This window comes from Thermobia domestica, chromosome 12 (assembly GCF_964235325.1).
Source record: "Thermobia domestica chromosome 12, izTheDome1.hap1.1, whole genome shotgun sequence".
NCBI classification, from domain to species: Eukaryota; Metazoa; Arthropoda; class Insecta; order Zygentoma; family Lepismatidae; genus Thermobia; species Thermobia domestica.
This window is the reverse complement of record NC_137465.1, coordinates 25,019,534-25,038,803: the sequence shown is the minus strand read 5'-3', so window position 1 is coordinate 25,038,803 and position 19,270 is coordinate 25,019,534.

The following is a 19,270-nucleotide window of genomic DNA, read 5'->3' as shown; positions in this document are numbered from 1 at the left end:
TCTGAAGAATATTTGTCTGAGATCTTCAAATATGAACTACCTGCGTATCCTACCTCCTTATTTGATGATGGAGGTCTAATGAGGACAGGTACAAAATCATCAACAATAGTCGTTTTGTCCTGAACTAAGATCCAGAAAACAACAAATTGTGCCACAAAATAGGTGTATCCTACATAGTTGATGATGGGCATCTCTTGCATTGTATTGCACGTCAGCGTCCAGCCATGTTCAAAGAAATATGTGATCAGTATACTTCCTAAGTTGCTACACATTACGTAAAAACGCACGTTGTTTTTGATGAAAATTAAAAGGTATAAGGACAAAAGATGAGGAGTATTTGCGACGTGCAGGAAATACATAGAATTAGAAGATAATATTACTGTTACTGTAGGTCAGACTGATGTTATCCTAAATCACAGCAACAAAATGAGATTCAGACATCTTTGGAGTGACATCTGCAGGAATCAGGATGCAAGGTATTCCAGGCCAAGGCAGATATTGATATGCTGATTGCAACCACGGCTATTACAGAGGCCAAGAAATGCCTTAGAGTTATTTTGATTCGTTAAGACAAAGATTTATTAGTTTTTCTAGTTATCCTTATTCAATTACACATCCTTGGAAATGATGATGCTAGGAACGGAAACTTCCCCAGACAAGATTCACCATATTGGTACTATTCAAGATAATATAGGTGATATGAAGGACTTTCTTCTATTTTGTACATGGTTTCACAGAGTGCGATTCAGTTTCGTCAATTTTTCGAAAAAGCAAAATCTCTGCTTAGAGAAAAGTTAGAGTAATAAGGAAACTAGAGAGAAACTAAGTATTTCCAATAATTCTCGAGTGTCAGCTGAGGCTGTGGCTTAAGCTTGTGAATCTTTCTTTCTGTCACTGTATGGGTAAAAAGATATCGGGAACTTGGACATTTTATGTCACCAACTATATTAGAAGACAATTGCCAAACGGTCTATGAATTTGCAGTTTAACTTAGCTGTACTTCGTACTGCAACAAGAGCTGCTCGTGGGCTATCACTCCGTGTCTTTTATCAAGTACAGCAATGGCGTGGTGTTAACATGGATACTTTACACTAGAGTTAGAGGATAGTCAATAGTTATCTACGTCAAATATCAACTTCGAAGTCCGCTACTCCTGAAAACTTACTACATCTTATCTCATGTTCCGCATCGACGACTGTAAAATAGGTTCTGATTCCCGAAGAGGTATGTTTCAATCATATGTATGTACTGCGTATGACATGGACGTACCAACTGGATGAAGTGGAAGTGGATGAAGATTTACTAATTCCAAAAAATAAATCAAAGAAGATACATTCCAAGATGCCAAATATCCTCGTCTGCAATAGATTCAAGAAAACGTAAGTTATTTTCAAATCAAAATTATCTAATTTGAAACCTTTTATAATAAAGAATTACTTTTAGTCCCTTTCCTAGCTAGTAGAGAGGGAATGGGGATTCTGCAGACAAATTTATTATTAGCCCATTTTAGCTATATGTCACCCTATCATCTCTAATAACTTCTAATCTACTCCCTAATAATTTTTAGCGCACTCCCTATCCCAAATAACTTCTATTACATCTCAAATACCTTCTATCTTACTCATAATAACTTCTAATGCATTCTATCACTAAATTTAGTTACAAAAAATCACTAAATCTGTTACAAAAAGTCACTAAATCTGTTACAAAAAAGTCACTAAATCTGGTTATAACCGGTTTTGACTTCAAAAATCATTAATCTGGATACAAAAAATCATTAAATCTGGTTACAAAAACAAAAAATCACTAAATCTGGTTACAAAAATCTGGTTATAACCGGTTTTGACTTCAAAAATCACTAAATCTGGTTTTAAAAAATCACTAAATCTAGTTACAAAAACAAAAAAATCCTAAATCTAACAACATTTAACAAGAATGAACAATTGCGTTTTAAACTCTGGTACATACTCTTTTAAATGCCGTTTGAATTATCAAAATCGGATAAAAAATAACGAATTTAGCATTTTGCCGCCTGTATTTACACAACCCAACACAGAAGGTTTGTGCACACACACACACACACACACACACACACACACACACACGCATTTACAATTCAGTTTGCTCGAGAGAATCAACAGCATGCATGTATGTATTTAGATTTATATAGCCTCTCTCTTTTTCTTTCTTTCTTAGCATGGGAACGTGACTTGCTTACATCATCATACATTCATCCACACACACATTCTCTTCAGTCAACCGGAGCAGCAACAACATATTTTCTTTCTTTTTAGAAGCAACTCCGCCGGCATTAACTCCGCCAGCATTAACCCAGATGAAAACTTTGCCGGAGTGTCTGTCTTTCGTTTCTTGATTCACAATCGTTGCTCATGAAAATTTCTGATCGGACAACTTCAACTATGCAAATTAAAAAACTTTCTGTGTTACTTAGCTAGCATGAGCGAGAAACTGTTTAAACAAACCACCAACAATACTAAGGTTTTTACCATGCAGTGTCTCCAGCTCAATATTTTTTTCGGAATGTTCCAGGATTTTAATTTTTCAAGATATCGCTTTAAAACATATAGGGATGAATTCACCCCATTACTAATAAATATGATAATTGTTAAAAGTGAGTTGGCAACACTGGCAGTCTTACCCCCAAATAACGTTAACATTTAATACCTCGGCCCCTAGTTAACCGATTTCAAAAATTCAAACGGCAAATGAATACCAGTAACAAAACCAATTTTTTAAAATGCATAAATGGCTGCATAACCCACAGGGTATGTTTTTCTTTTTCAATGTCTCTACAAAATTTCATCAAATCGAAAAATAAAAAATACTACCATAATTACAACAAAATTATAAGACTTTTTTAAAGAATAACATTTTCCCGAAAACTCAAAAATAAACCCGTAAAAAATTCCCGAAATTTTGAATTGGCTACAACATCGTCAATTATTAACCGATTTTAAAAATTCAAACGGTAAATGGTTTCTATTTTCTTATAATTTTTTCTAACGCATTACTGGTTGTCTATGTCTAAGGATAGAATTACAAAAACAACTTTTATGACTTAACAATATAAATTTTACTTAAAACTAAACTATACATAATTACTCACTAACACCTATCAATTACACCACACATAAAAGTTAATTAAATTTTACCTAAAACTAAACTATACATAATTACTCCTAACACCTATCAATTACACCAAACATAAAAGTTAATTAAATTTTACCTAAAACTAAACTATACATAAAAGTTAATTAAATATTAATTAAAACTAAACTACACATAAATACATTTTAACTATATCTTATAATGACCCCAAGCTAAGGTACTTATACCACCTTCTAGTATATATCTTTTATCATCATTTGAATCTAATGCTAACTTATTTACAGCTATGGTATACACATCATGCTTATAACTTCGAATTAGATTTATATTTTTTATATGTTTTCACATCATTGAATAGGGTTTGCTTATAATCATCAAATTGTAACTCTTTTGCTACTACACATTTTGTTATTCCTTTTGTTTTTTTCTTCTCTTTATTTTCAACTTTAAATGCATACATCTTTGATCTTAACCCAATAAATTCTGTCATTATTTTACCATTGTTTTCATCCTTCATCTTTCCTAATACTGTTTTGTTTACTAATGGTATTCCATATTGATTATCCTTTCCATATTCACTTGTATCAAATAAATCAACCATTTCTTTCAAGTCTTTGTAGAAGTCATCTGTCTCAATTTCATATATAAAACTATCAGTATCCATATAACATAAGCCTATATCAATATCATATTTAGGTTTCATAATGTTGTACTGGAAGTCATACATTAATAGTTTTGACAAATCTAGCACACTCATACCAACATATATAGGTTTGTTGAAGGTCATTTTTTCTTTTTTCATATGTATCGCACACAAATCTTTAGTAAATATTGTTCTATAATCGAAGTTCGGTTTCGCTATTAACTTCTCCACCCTGGTTGGATCACATTCTAAGGTAATAGATGGTCTCTTTCTAATGTTTTCCATTGTTTTACCAAATACGCTATTATTCATTAACTTGTAAAAATCTTTCTCGAAATCATTCTTAGCATTTGTTCTCATATTTTATTAAGATCAATATATTCCTTTAACCAGTTTGATTGCTTGAACTCTAATACTCTATGAATTTTCTTTAATATCATCCCAAGTGACATATATAGTTTTAAGTTTCTGTAGTGAATAACATATCTTTCTTTATTGTAAAGCGTTGTTAATAATTTTGAATGTTTCGATCCTGGTGGACACATATTTTCTGGAGCTAATGGTAGATCTGTATGTTTATCATGTAAGTATTCTGGATATTCTAAATCAACTTCTAATATGTAGCCAGTTTCTGAATCATCTGGAATATTCATTATGTTCATGTAAGGTTGAACCCATTTAAAGTCTTTGTAAGGCATGTATTGACTCATAGCACATCCATTTAAATTATTTGCATCTAGATAAGCTAAATACTTTGAAGGTTCATCTTTGTTATAATTTTTCATATACTTATTATTTGCTTTTACATATCTCTTACTACATTGTGAAATTCCACCTCTTATTCCCTTTTCTATCATTAATATTTTGTCATAGTCAGTTAACATTTCTAGTTTAATCTTAGTCATCTTTAACATTGAATCCCACGATAAACCAGGAGCAGTGAAATACCAAGCAGGATCTAAACCATATGCTTTTAAACACACATCTCTAAAGCTTTCAAATATATCTGTTAATTGAAGGACATCTGTTTTGTTATAATGTTCAGTTAAGTCCTCCAATAACTCTAGATTGAATTCTTTACAAACTCGTACATGAAGCTTATGACGTTCAGGACTCATTTCTTCTCCTGTTAATCCGTTTGTAAATTTATCTGGAGTTATTGGAACAGGTTCTTTCAATTTTTCAAATGAATCAACATAATCAAATGGATAATCACCTTTAGTATTAACTAGATCAAGTTTATCAGTCGGGAAAAACTTTAATGTTTCTCGAAATTGTTCTGGCTTTAAATTATTTGTTAATTCTGCTAAACTCTTTGGCATAAATCTAAATGAATCAACAAATCTTAAATTTATTCCATCTTTTTTTGGTCCTGCTTTTACATATTTTTCATATGTTATGTACCTTTCTTCATTGTTTGCAATCAGTTTAATTTTCTGTGTATCATAAGCTAACTCCCTAATAAACAAATGCGTATCATAGCCAGTTAAGTTGTGAAGAAATACAGGAACAAAGTTGGGATTTTTATAGTTTAAATTGCAATAACTGTGAGCTGCACCTCTAAACTTCCCAGTTAAATGATCATGATCTCTTACTTCTGCTTTATTTTTATTTATATTCTTTAAACATTTTCCTAATTCATGTTTCCATTCTTCTAACTTTTCAATCATGCTATCATTATCTTTAGCGAATTGTATTTTCTTATTTAACATATTTATTTGTTTTTCAATTGCTGGTGGTAAGTCATTCAAGTTTCTCTCACATATATGACAACTATTGGAATTACTAGGTATCTCGTTCTCATCTTTAGTTAGGCCATTCATTTCAACATTTTTGTTATATATTTTCTTTATTTCTATTGCTTCTTGTTTTAAATTCTCCACAAACACCTTTGCAGCATCTGGACCTATATAACTAACAGGGGCTTTATAGTTCTCATTTGAATATTTGACATAGTAACAAAAACTCATTGGTTCATGCTTTTGATATTTTACTGTTTTACTACAATTATGCTCTATTTTTAACTTACATAACATACATTCAAAATCGGCATATATCGCAAATGGTACTCTAAATGATCTATTATAATTTTGGAACTGTATTTGATTGTCATGTGGTTTTGGAAGTTCTATTCTAACAGATTCATGCTCGTTACAATATAGCTCATGTTGTTGTAATTGCTTTTCATTTCTAAAATCTCTTACCAAACATCTATCACAAAAGTACATTTTCTCCTTATGTTTTGTCACTTGACTTCTTATTAATCTCGATAAATCCTTTATCCAACAAAAATGACTATTATTTTCATCTTTTACATATAATAAATTCACGTGTTCGTCCTGCTTATTTTTTGTGATTTGAAGTGGGTATATATTATATTCATTATCATAACTATACACGTTAATGGATATGTTACTTCTCTTTTCAAACTTTACTATATCTTTTAATTGTATAGGAAATTCAATACCATTACAATATTTATCTTGTAACTCATTCACAATTTTTGTATAGTGTGAAGGTCGTTGATATTGAGAACATCTATCAATAGGTTTTAAATAACTTGCAATTGAATATAAGAAACATTTATTATCTTGATTTTTAATATTGATTACTGCCTTCTTATCTTTAATTGGTTTAGGAAGGTCAATATAGGAAGAAGCTCGTAATGGTACATATTTATTTAGTCTGATTTCTAAATGTTTAATTTGATGTAATGTCCATCCTGATCCTCTACCTTGAAATTCCTCTATCTCTCTGCATAGTTTTTGTTTAGCATAGGTTATATATTCATCTAAGTCAGTTGATTGTAATATTATTTCATTCATAGTTTTAAAATTGCGTTCTTGTACTTCTTTATCTTTAATATAATCACAAATGAATACAAGGTTGACTTTTAATGGGTGGTGTTTTAATTCTTCCTTGATTTTGTTAATAACTACTTTCCCACTTATATTTATAAACTTCACTGGATCTTTATATCCTCCTATGTTTTCAATTGTGATAGTTTGTAATCGTTTCTGTATTTCTGTTTCCTTTGTTTCTACTTTAATTGGTATTCGTTGTGGTTTCGATTCTTCAAAAACATCTTGCTTAAATGGGAATATGTTTCTAATTTATGATCTGTTTTGTTCATCTTCATATTTTTTAATACGGTCAATAAGTTCAGCCTTTCTTAATTTAGAATAACCTTTTATTCCTTTCCTTTTACAATGGTTTTTTAATTCATCAACTTTCATTGTGTATATAACTTTCAATTCATCTGGTTCATTTTGATATTGTTCGATTTTTTTGATTAATTCACTCTTATTTAAAGAACTATAGTTACGAATTTTTTTGACTTTACATATTAGTTTTAGTTTTGTAATCGACATCTCCCTCATCTCCTCACCAGTAAAATTAACATTATTTATATTCATCTTATATGAAAAAGTACTGTATCGTTTTTTAATATTTACCAAATTTTTTAGTTCATTTTCATATTTTTTTCATGTTATATATACCAACATTAGCATACTTATTTTTCCTAACACAACTGCTAATACTTGTACACTCCTGCCATTGTCTACATATATTAGTGCGTTGTGTTAGTATAGGGCTTTTATGGGATCACCCCATCAAAGTCATTATTAATATGATAAAAACTGAATCATTTTCATAAACTCACTCATCGTCATAATTATCATTCACCTTCTTATCCTATTTACCTTTAATGAAATAACTATAAAAGATAACATTTATAATATTATATTACTTTTATTTATTTAATTATTATGCAAATTATTAAACCCTAACCATTTAATAAATCCAAGTTATTTAACAAACACTTTATTACCTTTAATGAAATAACATTTATAATATTATATTACTTTTATTTATTTAATTATTATGCAAATTATTAAACCCTAACCATTTAATAAATCCAAGTTATTTAACAAACACTTTATTACCTTTTATGAAAATATTCATAAAAGTTAAACATTAAATTTACACTACAACATTTTCCTTATCTTATCAAACTATTATGTGAATTTTTAAACCATAAAATATAACATTTATAATATTACATTATTAAATTACTATGTGAATTATTAAACCATAAAATATAACATTTATAATATTAGATTACTCTTATCTATCCAACTATTATGTGAATCATCAAACCCTAACCATTTAACAAACACTTTATTACCTTTCTTTCTCAATATTTTTTCAACCAAATACTCATCCCTATATTTAGTTTTCAATAATTCTGGTTCATAAAATCTTCCTCTAACTTCTCCATTTTTTAAATCTTTAATTTTATATGTTGGTGGATTAGATGGTATAACCTCATTAATAACAAACACTTCTGCTAACCAATTTGGTGTATAACATTTCTCAAACAAACCTTTAATTTTACTTATAAGAACATAATCACCAATCTTATACTTTAACTTAACAGACTTATATTCTTTCTTATATACTTTTTTCAATATCACATGCTCATTTTTCTTATTCACTTCTACAGGTTTCACACCAATTGTTCTATGTACTTTGTTATTATATTCATCAAACAAACCTTGCAATATTTTTAACCACTTATAATTACCTTGAACAGTAAATTTCTTCCACATATTTTGTTTAAGTGTTTTGTTAAATCTTTCAACAACAGAAGTTTTTTTTACCACTATATGTTGAGTAATGATTGATATTGTTTTTTCTCATCAAATCTTCAAATTCTTTATTGTAAAACTCTTTACCTTGATCAGTTTGTAAATTATTAGGTTTTCTTACTTTTAATACTGATTCAAATGCTTCTGTAACATTCTTACCACTCTTATCTTTAACAGGAACAGCAAACGCATATTTAGAGAACACATCTATAATCGTTAGCAGATACTTATAACCCTTATTTAATTTGGAAACACCTTTTAATACTCCACTATCCATTTCCACAAGATCAGCTTGCCATAAATCATCTATACCTTTAACAATAACACTTAACCTAGGATAATTTTTTCTAGATGGTTTATGAATTTCTTCTATAATGTCTTCTCTAATACCTTCACCTTCACCTTCATATAGTCAATCGGGCTTTTTAATGAATTGGGATTTATTAATACCACATACAACACATATACCTTTCTTATCATATCTCCCATTCTCTGCTTGTACTATCCTAATGGTATCTTTCTCTGTATCCGTTGATTTCTTACACTTAACACAATACATCCTATTTATTGTATAGAAAATCATTTAAGTTCTCTTTCTATGTACATAATAACAAACAATAGTTGACCTTCTTCAAAAGCTGAATTTTTATCTGCTTGAAACGTAATTACATCACCCTTTTTAACGTCTAAAGGAAAAGTTTCAATTAGGGTATCGTTCAAAGATATATGTAGGTAGTATTTATCCAAACTTAATTCCATATGCATTATTTTCCCATTATAGAGAAACTTATAACCATTCGATAGATTAAATATTCTAAAGATTGGGTCTTTGACATTTTTAGTTCTCAATCGACATAATAGATGTATAGTTTCTTTCTTCATAATGAACATATTTGCTTCTCTGTTTGATGTTTGGAAATCTTCTTTTGTAACAAATTTATCTAATTGGCTATTTATTGATACAAGCTGATGAAAAGTAACTACATCCTGCTGGTCAATAGCGTCACCTACATTAACAAGTCTTTTGTTTTTGAAATCAACCCATGTTGTATTATTTGATATAAAAATTTATCTAGATCACTTATGTTTTTGAACTCTTTATTAGTAACATTACCAAAGATGTCCATATTTATTATATACAAAAAATTTTAGATCTTTCTAACAGCAAGTAAAACAGTTATACGAGCTCCACCAAAATCAATCAAATCACCATTCTCATCTTTAATTGAAACTTTGATACTATTAAATTTGTTGTGATGTATTGGGAAAAATATTTTTTCTTTAGGTTCATATATGATTGGTTCTCTAAACCCTGCATTTGTTCTGAATGTTGCTATTAAATCTGTTTCGTTGTGTACTGTATCATTATGTTTTAAAATCATACCTTCTGCTAAATCACAATGAATATTTATAGTATCAAACGGATGAAACCTTGGCGGCTTATCCCCAACATGTTCTACGTTACTGATCAACTTCTTCTCACTAAATCCTAATATAGTGTTAATGGTATCTAAAGTTATATCACACAACTTGCTAAATATTTTAACTCTGTTTTTCTTTCTATCCTCAGTAAATTGAATATTTTTAAAAGAATTGGTGGTATATGGAAGGTTTGATATAATATATTCTTGTAATTCTTGTAAACTATATTGACCAGGTTGAACTATGAGTTGCCTTGAAAGTTCAGGGGCTACGCTACTACAAAATGTCAACTTATTATTTTTTCCGTAATGTGTGGTGTTAAGTATGTTGTGTAAAATCCTGCAAATGCTACTTCTAAATCGTTTTCAAATGGGTAATGCAATGACATGTTTAATACAGATGAATAACCATTTAAATTAAATACCTTCATTTATTATATAATAAATAACTAATATGGATAATTGGGATATTAAAGTAAGGTTAACAGAAGAAACGGCGAAGAGAAAGAGGAATGGTGAGTTGTTACCTGATGATATAAGATGTTTAATAGTTGGGCCTAGTGGTTGTGGTAAAACGACGTTAATGATTGATAATTTTTTGTTGGCACCTAAATGGTTAAAATATGCAAATGTTTATATCTATTCTAAAAGTTTAAATCAACCTAAATACCAACACTTAATACAACTTTTTCGAGATATAGAACGTAATATTAAAGATACAGTAGCAATAATAAAAGGAAACAATGAAGAGATTATTCCATTAGATGAATGTGAGGACTTATCTGTGGTAGTATTTGATGATTTCATATTAGAAGAGCAAAATCACGTTAGAGAATATTTTACTCGAGGTCGTCATAAGGGTTTGAACTGTTTCTATCTTGGACAAACATATTCTAAAGTACCAAATCAATTAATTAGGGACAACTTAAACTTTCTTTGTATATTTAGACAGGACAATGTAAATTTAAAAGATATATATGATGAATTTGTTGCATCTGATATGTCGTTTGAAAATTACAATCATTATGTAATAAGTGTTGAAGCGAAGAACATGGATTTTTAACAATAGATATGACTAGGAAGGTGAATAATGGTAAATATAGAAATAAAATTAAAGAATTTCTAAAAGTGTAAACTAAACGTATATGAATGCAGGTGAACGTATATGTTATGTTATCTTATGATATATTATGTTTTTATTTTTTCTTTATATAATAAAGGGATGTTAATAAAGCTAAGAAGTATATTAAGTTAAAAGAAGAACTTATTAAAAGATTTAAGGAAATTAAACAAAGTAATCGAAGTAAGTATGAGAAATTTAAAGAACAAGATCAACCTGTTATTGATGCAATTAAAGATTTAGGGCAAGATATATCAAAAGTAGCAGAAGAAAATAAGAATCTAATTCAAGAGTTAGTTCAAGTTGTACATAAAAGTGTGAGAATGGATTCAAGCTTATTAGAAACACCGCCTATGTATGATAGTCCTATAAGTGAAAGTGATACGCCTATAACAGAAGAAATAAAACAAATGAAAAAACAAATTAAATATAAAGTAGAAGGAATAGAATCTTTAGCAACAACTCATTTTGGTAAGATTGCCTCAAGATATTATGCAACTAGAGATGATAAAAGTTTTGGAATACAACCATATGATGAAGATGGGAAAATTATACATATGATAGGAAATGCAGAAGTTAAAATTCATGGTGATGATTTAGTTATTAATAATGGACATTATACAGGAACAGAAGGTTTATGGGAATTATTGACAAAACATAATCCAACAAATTATAATGATGATGATCTAGAAAATTATAAACAAATAGTAATTGATTCTAGTGTTGCATTTCATAATAATGATCCGAGTACAAGAAAACAAAAATCTAGTAAAGGTAAAAAATATAAAGAAATTATCAAACCTATTTGGGATGAATATATAAAACCAACAACACCTTCAAAAAAGACACCAAAATCTGGAGAAGGAATAAAGGTATATAACGAATTATCAAAAGAATACATTTGGATGGATGATGTGAGAAAACTAATTGATCGCTTGATTGTTATTGATGGGGAAGAAAAATCTGGAAATGATAACTTTTATAATGAGAAAGTAAGTATTATGGATATGATTAATTCTAAACTCATACAATTTATTGCTAATGATCCAAAAGGTATAGGTTATTTGATAAAGATATTGAATACGCTACCACCAAAATTTTGGAATAGTGAGAAGTACGGAAAAGAATTAATGAATAGGATTTTAAACATAAATGGAATTCCAGAGTTACATATACCAGGTTATGAATTTTGCGGACCTTTTACTAAGTTACAAGAAAGATTAGAAAGAGGTGATGAAGGTATTAACCCATTAGATGAGGCTTGTAAAGAACATAATATATACTATAGGGATAATAAAGATACAGAATCAAGACATATTGCAGATAAGGAATTAGAAAATAAAGCTTGGGAAAGAGTTTTTGCTAAAGATGCTAATTTAATAACTGAAAAACTACCTGCTCTTGGAACTGCTTTAGTGATTAATACAAAAGTAAGATTTGGTTTAGGTTTATAAGTAACAAAAGTAAGATTAGGTTTATAAGTATTTTTAGATTTAGGTTTATATGTACTTTTTATGGAAATTTTTCATAAAAAGCTTTTAATTATATAATAAATATGCAGTTAAAAGGTTTTACATTTACGATTCCTAATCAGGAACTTAAACAATTAAATATAGATCACATTTTAACTAATAAACAACTCAAACAAAAGGAAGCAAAACTAAGTAAAGGGCAATGTATGTCTCTATCTCTTTCTATACCACAACTTAAGAAAATAAACAAACAAATGAAGGCAAATGATAATAAAGTACATTATGGTGGTTTTATATTTACTATTCCAACGATTTTAGTTTTAATAAGTGCTCTAGGTTCTGTTGCTGGAGGTGCGGCTGCTATTGCTAAGACTGTAGATGATGCAGAAAAGAATAAAATGGAATTAGAGGAACAAAAGCGACATAACTTAGCAATGGAAGAAAAACAAGGTGGTAGGCTTTCAAAAAACGTAAACTCCAAAACAGTAAAGAAAAAGAAGAAATTAAACCTTTAAGTAATTTAGACCTAATACAACTTGTTAAAAAACTTAAGATAAGAAACTTTAGAGGTGTATTTATGAGTGATGAATTGCCTAAACATCCAAGGAAGAATGAGTGTGGTATTGTTAATTTTGATACGTCTAAAAATATAGGAACGCATTGGATTTGTTATTGGAAAAAAGGAAATAGAAAGTATGTGTTTGATTCATTTGGAGGTAATCCGCCAAAAACACTCGTAAAATATCTTGGTCATAATATAGAGTACAATAGCAGCCGTATACAACATTTTAACGAGTTAATTTGTGGACATTTATGCATTACAGTGTTAAAAATGTTTACAGATGGGTATAGTTTCTCAGAAATTATTAGTCAGGTGAATAGGAATAAGGATATCTGGACAAGTTATATTTAAGTTTTTATGGGTTTATTTTATGGGCTTAATTCATAAAACGATTACAAATATTTTTTATAATAAATATGGATAAGATAGAATCATATGAATTACAATCCTTTAAACTTAATCAAAAAACAATCGAGAATTTAAATAAACCAAACAGGTCTATTGAATTTGATATTGACGTGGGTGATGGCTTCATACATCCTTATTATTCTGATATTTATATAACTTTTGAAATTAGAGGTAGAGACGCTGATGGAGAATATACTACTGGTCAAAATATTAGACTTATTAATAATTTCTTCCCACATCTGTTTTCTCAAATTCAAGTTAGTAAGCATGGACAGATATTAGATATTATAGATTATCCTGGTTTAACTTCAACAGCTGTAAACACATGTACGATTTCAAAACCAGAGGCAAATCACTATGATGAATGTGGATGGGAAGGAATTACGTGGGCAAGAACAGATGAAGAAATAGTGTTTTTGCTCAGACTTTTGCCAGGATTTTGTTCAGATTTTAAAGATATTATGTGGAAAGGAGGTTTGAAATATACATTTAAAAGAAGTGGTTCTGATGATAACCCATTTGCTATTTGGAAAACAAAAAAGCAGGATGGAACATATGAAGACAATCAACCGCATCCAGGTAAAATTAAGATTACAAATATTTAGTTAAGAATGCCTATTGTTAATTATGAACCTAACTATGCCACCTTGTTAAGATCTAATATGTTAAAAGAAGGTAAGATTCCTATTTCATTTAACACATATCAATGTTTACAGAAATCAGTTAGTGGAAAGTATTTAGAATTCGATTTAACCACACAATTTAACTCAAGTGAATTTGATATGCCTAATTTCGTGATTGCCTTTTTCCAGACAAATAGGAATGATAATCAAGAAAGAGATTCAAGCTATTTTGATCATTGTAAAGTTCAGAATATCCATTTTTGTAATTCTAGAAATGAATCTTTCCCATTAGAATCTTTAAACTTAGATTTTGCAAAACATAAGTATTTGAAAGTTTATGAAATGTTTACGGTATATAAGCGAGCTACAATTGGAAATACTGATATGTTTTATTATCCTAAAGATTTTTTAGAAAATAGGCCGATGTTCGTAATTAACACAAGCAAGCATAAATCAGTAACTGTAAGTGATAGAACTAATTTGAAACTGACTGTTAATTTTGAAAGCGATGTACCAGATAAAACAATTTGCTATGTTGTTATGATTGGTAAGAAAAATTTAGAGTATGATGTTGAGAAAGAAAAAATAATTGAGAAGATATAAATCAATTATATGTTTACTAGATTTGTTTAGTTTGTAAGTGTTTTTATGACAATATCATAAAAACTTATTTAATAAAATGACTATTCCAGATACCATTCCACGTGAGAATTTAATTGCGTTAATTGAAGATACTATATTAAATCTTGAGAAGTTATTAATGAAAAACAAAAGGAAGTTCAAGAGAATAAAATGTGTTTATACTACTCTTATTACGTTATCAATTCTATTATCAGCTTCTACAGGGTTCATCAATGTATTTATTCCTGTTACAGTGTATTCAATTATTACAACTGCATTTGCTTCGGCTTCTGCTGTTATCACTGGTCTATCAACGTGGTTTAATATAGCTTCAAAGAAAGAATATTATAAAAATATGGTGAATCGAATTGGGTTGTTTAAAGATGAGCTTAATGTAATTAAGCTCATGAATGGTGAATTAACAGATGAAAATGTAAGAGATATTGTTAACAGAATCAATGACATACTTAACGAAATTCGAGACTATTAGAAACTGATTTTCAAAAAGTTTAATATAATAAATACGATGGCTAGTCATATTGAATTTTTAAATAAACTTGGAAGTCTTGAACAAAAACAGGTTATTGGATTAAGAGAATTAGAATTAAATACAGAATATAAGATTGTGAAAATGGAAAAGATTAAAACTAAGTTTGGAAAGAGTATTTTAGTTGAATGTGAAGAGGTTAAGGTATTTCTTCCACCTAGATTTACAAAACACTTAACAGATAAAATGATTGACGAGATCGTTAAAGATGGAATAAAAATCAAATACACTGGTTTAAAAGATAACTATCCAACTGGTGAGTTCTGTATGTAAATCCAAAGAATAATAAAAATGAACAAAAATATGTCGTCAGAAGTAAAAAAATGGAGTGAATATAATGGATCCTCAAAAGAAATTTATACTTACTAATAATTTCAATGTAATTGTAAAAAATGTGCAAACCGAAGTTCAAGTAGTTTTTGATATTAATGGCTGTCTATTCAGTTTGAACTATGATCAATGGACTGAGTTTAAGAAATCATTATTTTCAATAGAGAATGAAGTTAGCAGAAGATTTCACTATCAATATCCTAATTTGTAACTATCAATATACTAATTTGTAACTATTAAGTAATTATGTAGAATTTAGTTAACTTTTATGGTAATATCATAAAACTGCTTTTAATTTTATTTTACTAGATTTAGTGATTTTTATAACTAGATTTAGTGATTTTTTTGTTTTTGTAACTAGATTTAATGATTTTTTGTAACCAAATTTAATGATTTCCAAAGTCAAAACCGGTTATAACCAAATTTTGTAACTAGATTTAGTAATTTTTTGTTTTTGTAACTTGATTTAGTGATTTTTTGTAACCAGATTTAGTGATTTTTTGTAACTAAATTTAGTGATAGAATGCATTAGAAGTTATTATGAGTAAGATAGAAGTTATTTGAGATGTAATAGAAGTTATTTGGGATAGGGAGTGCGCTAAAAGTTATTAGGGAGTAGATTAGAAGTTATTAGAGATGATAGGGTGACATATAGTTAAAATGAGCTAATAATAAATTTGTCTGCAGAATCCCCATTCCCTCTCTACTCTAGCTCAAATATCACGAAATTTTATACACTTCTAAACATGACTTTTTTCAACAATTTTATATACATGTCAAATTCTTCCGATTAATCTGGCTTGCTAAGAATAGAGTATTTTTTCAAACATCCCTCAAAGTTCACAATTTTCCCTTTTTCGCTACTTAAAAAACAGTCAACATCAGGGTTTGTAAGAGATATTGAAACCTTTTCAAATGCCTATTCATTGATAACTTCACTCAGAACTTGTGGATGTACAGGTGACAAATTTACAATATTTAGACAAGAGGAAATTTAACGCATTACTTGAATCTAAGTTTAAATCCCAGTTTTAGAGGGTATTAATATTGCGCATTTTTAACATTTTACTGAGAAAGGATTAGCCAACAATTTGTACACACATTTTGCTTCTTCGCCCTACAACATTGTAATAAGGATCAAAAATCAGAATTGTTCACTTCTGGTTAGAGAAGGTTTGTGGAATTTTCCCTTTTTCCCTCTAGTGAAAGTGAAGATTTCTGCAATTTTCATACAATAAAAACAACTAGTTAAACACCTTTTCATTGAGGTATAGTAAACCTCTCTGCTGTGCTTACAACCTGTATTATGGGAAGTTAAAGTGAATGCTATGGTTTTCACGAAAACTTTTGGAGTTGGAAATAGGCTCTCCAATATGGCGACAAAGTGACCAAACCCGACGCCGGATTTTTGGGACTTTCATGAGTTACCGAATACAGTATCATGATGATTTTAGAAAAGGTTTTAGCTTGCTTTTTCAAATGTCCGAGTACAAACCTAATTGCACTGTACTATTAATAGATTATATCTTGATGGGGTTGAGAAATATTTAAAGAACCTCGCAGGAAGAGTTGCTACTAAATTTGAAATAAGTTAGTTGTTTGGTAAGGCATTTAACAGAACAGCTACTTTAAAAAAAACATAATAACCGAAATCAAAATATGTGGAATTGTTCCATTTTATGCACACATATTCGTAGAATCGAATATTTATTCCTGTATTCCAAGTGATTGACCTATCCATGAAGAACTTAAGTATTAAGGTTCCGTGAATCCTTTCTTCCAATCTGTAGATAGACCTGCCACTGATGATAGACCTGCTACTGTCCCATCAACTACCAAAGACAGGTCATCACTACGCTGTCCTATCAAAACTAGTATGCCAAACTTCTCATTCCAGTACCCTTAACAAGTTATAAACTCGATTGCTCAATAAACTCGTATCTCGGTCAACAACGAGGAAGAGCGTGTGAGCCACTATGTTAAATAGCATTCCCTATGAAAATCAGCTTGTTGACCAGAAACTCCAACAAAGCGAGGGGACACGGAGAAAGACTCAACCGTAGGGACGAAAAAATTCCAAGTCAACTGAATCAACTAGTCCAAATGTTGACATCATTGTAGAGGCAGAAACAAATTTCAAAGAACGAAAGTAAGATACAATTTACTTTTACTAGAATGATATCTAGTCTCGATGTTCTCATTGTAAAGGATGTATTCGTTGTTTGTGAACATCATTCAAAGTTGGTTCATGATTCATGTGCAGAACTAAACGACTGTGGTTATGAGGCATTCATATGTAACTTTTGTATGTAACCGCATTAAGTCGGCGTGCTTTTTCAATTATCTGTTCAATAGATGCTCTCAAAACATTAAAAGCTTGAGCTTCATTGATAAAACCATATGAAAATATGTATATCCGTTTTCCATGTTTCTAGAATCAATTAGCCAGATATGCATTGTGTTTGGCTACTACATTATTAATATGTTGATAGTATTCATTAAGTTTACAGTGTAATTGATATAACCACGGAGAAAGAATGACTTTTTTCCTATGGGACTGCTTCACTCACATATCCGGGGTAAAATTACCAGGTATAACTAGTTACTAAAAGAAAAATTTAGGGAACATCAAATGGTTGACCCTCAGTTGTACATAAAAGAGATTTTAATATCTACACAACATGTTAACTAAATCCTAACGTACAAAACCAAAAATTGTTTCAGATATAGCCAAACAATCATTAAGGTTTCCACTGTATCCTGGTCTTTCTATATATACGTCTTTATCAACTTAGTAACCAAATTTCGTTTGTATATTGTCTTACAAATTTATACTTGTACTTAAATTGTTACGTACTAGAGGTAAAGACAAACTTTAAGAATTAACTTCCAACTTGCCTGCATTATGGTATCCAGGTAGATAACATTGGCATTTCTTCATAGCTTCTCTATATTTACATTGCATTTCACATGCACCACTACTGTATACATTACTTACATCCAATGCAATTTCCTCCTTATAAACACATTTTCTCTGTTCAACTGAAAGTTCCTTCACAGATGGTGTGCTTACAGTTGGAAATAATGAAAACATGTAGGCCACAGCATTGTCATCATCATCATTTAAATAATTTGCACTGCTACTAAACATCGGAAATTCGTAAGGTGAAAGAATAAAAATCTGAAAATATTTTTTAAAAATATTTATTTCTACTTTAAGGTTTGAAACGTAGCAGAAACACACTCATCGTAAAGAATAGAATAGTGTTGAAAGGAAGCAGTATTAAGGAAAGGTGCTGCATTAATGAATATGTAGCGCAAACTTAATTCCAGAAAAGTATAGTTCTTGTATTTCAAGGATTGTAGTTTCCTCTATCACCATAAACATGTTTAAGAACACAGAACAACAATACGTTTTGAGAAAACCTGATTAATTTACTTTACCCTAATGAAGCCGTCCGGTAGATGGCACCGCTAGAGGATATGCTTGTCAAGATGTTGAGGGTTAATTAAATCGACAGAGATAATCGCTTTATCTGTTTACTGCAAAGAAACAAAATTAAAATGTTCAATTACGCCTATTCACTATCAGTTTTAACTGATAGTCCAACTGACGAAGGAAGGGCGCAATGTCACTAAGAGGTAATTGGACCAAATTTAGCATAGGAGTAGGTAATGAAAATAGAAAAATACACCCGAAGAAAGGGCAAAACCCTTTAACCGGGACGACGGACAAAAAAAT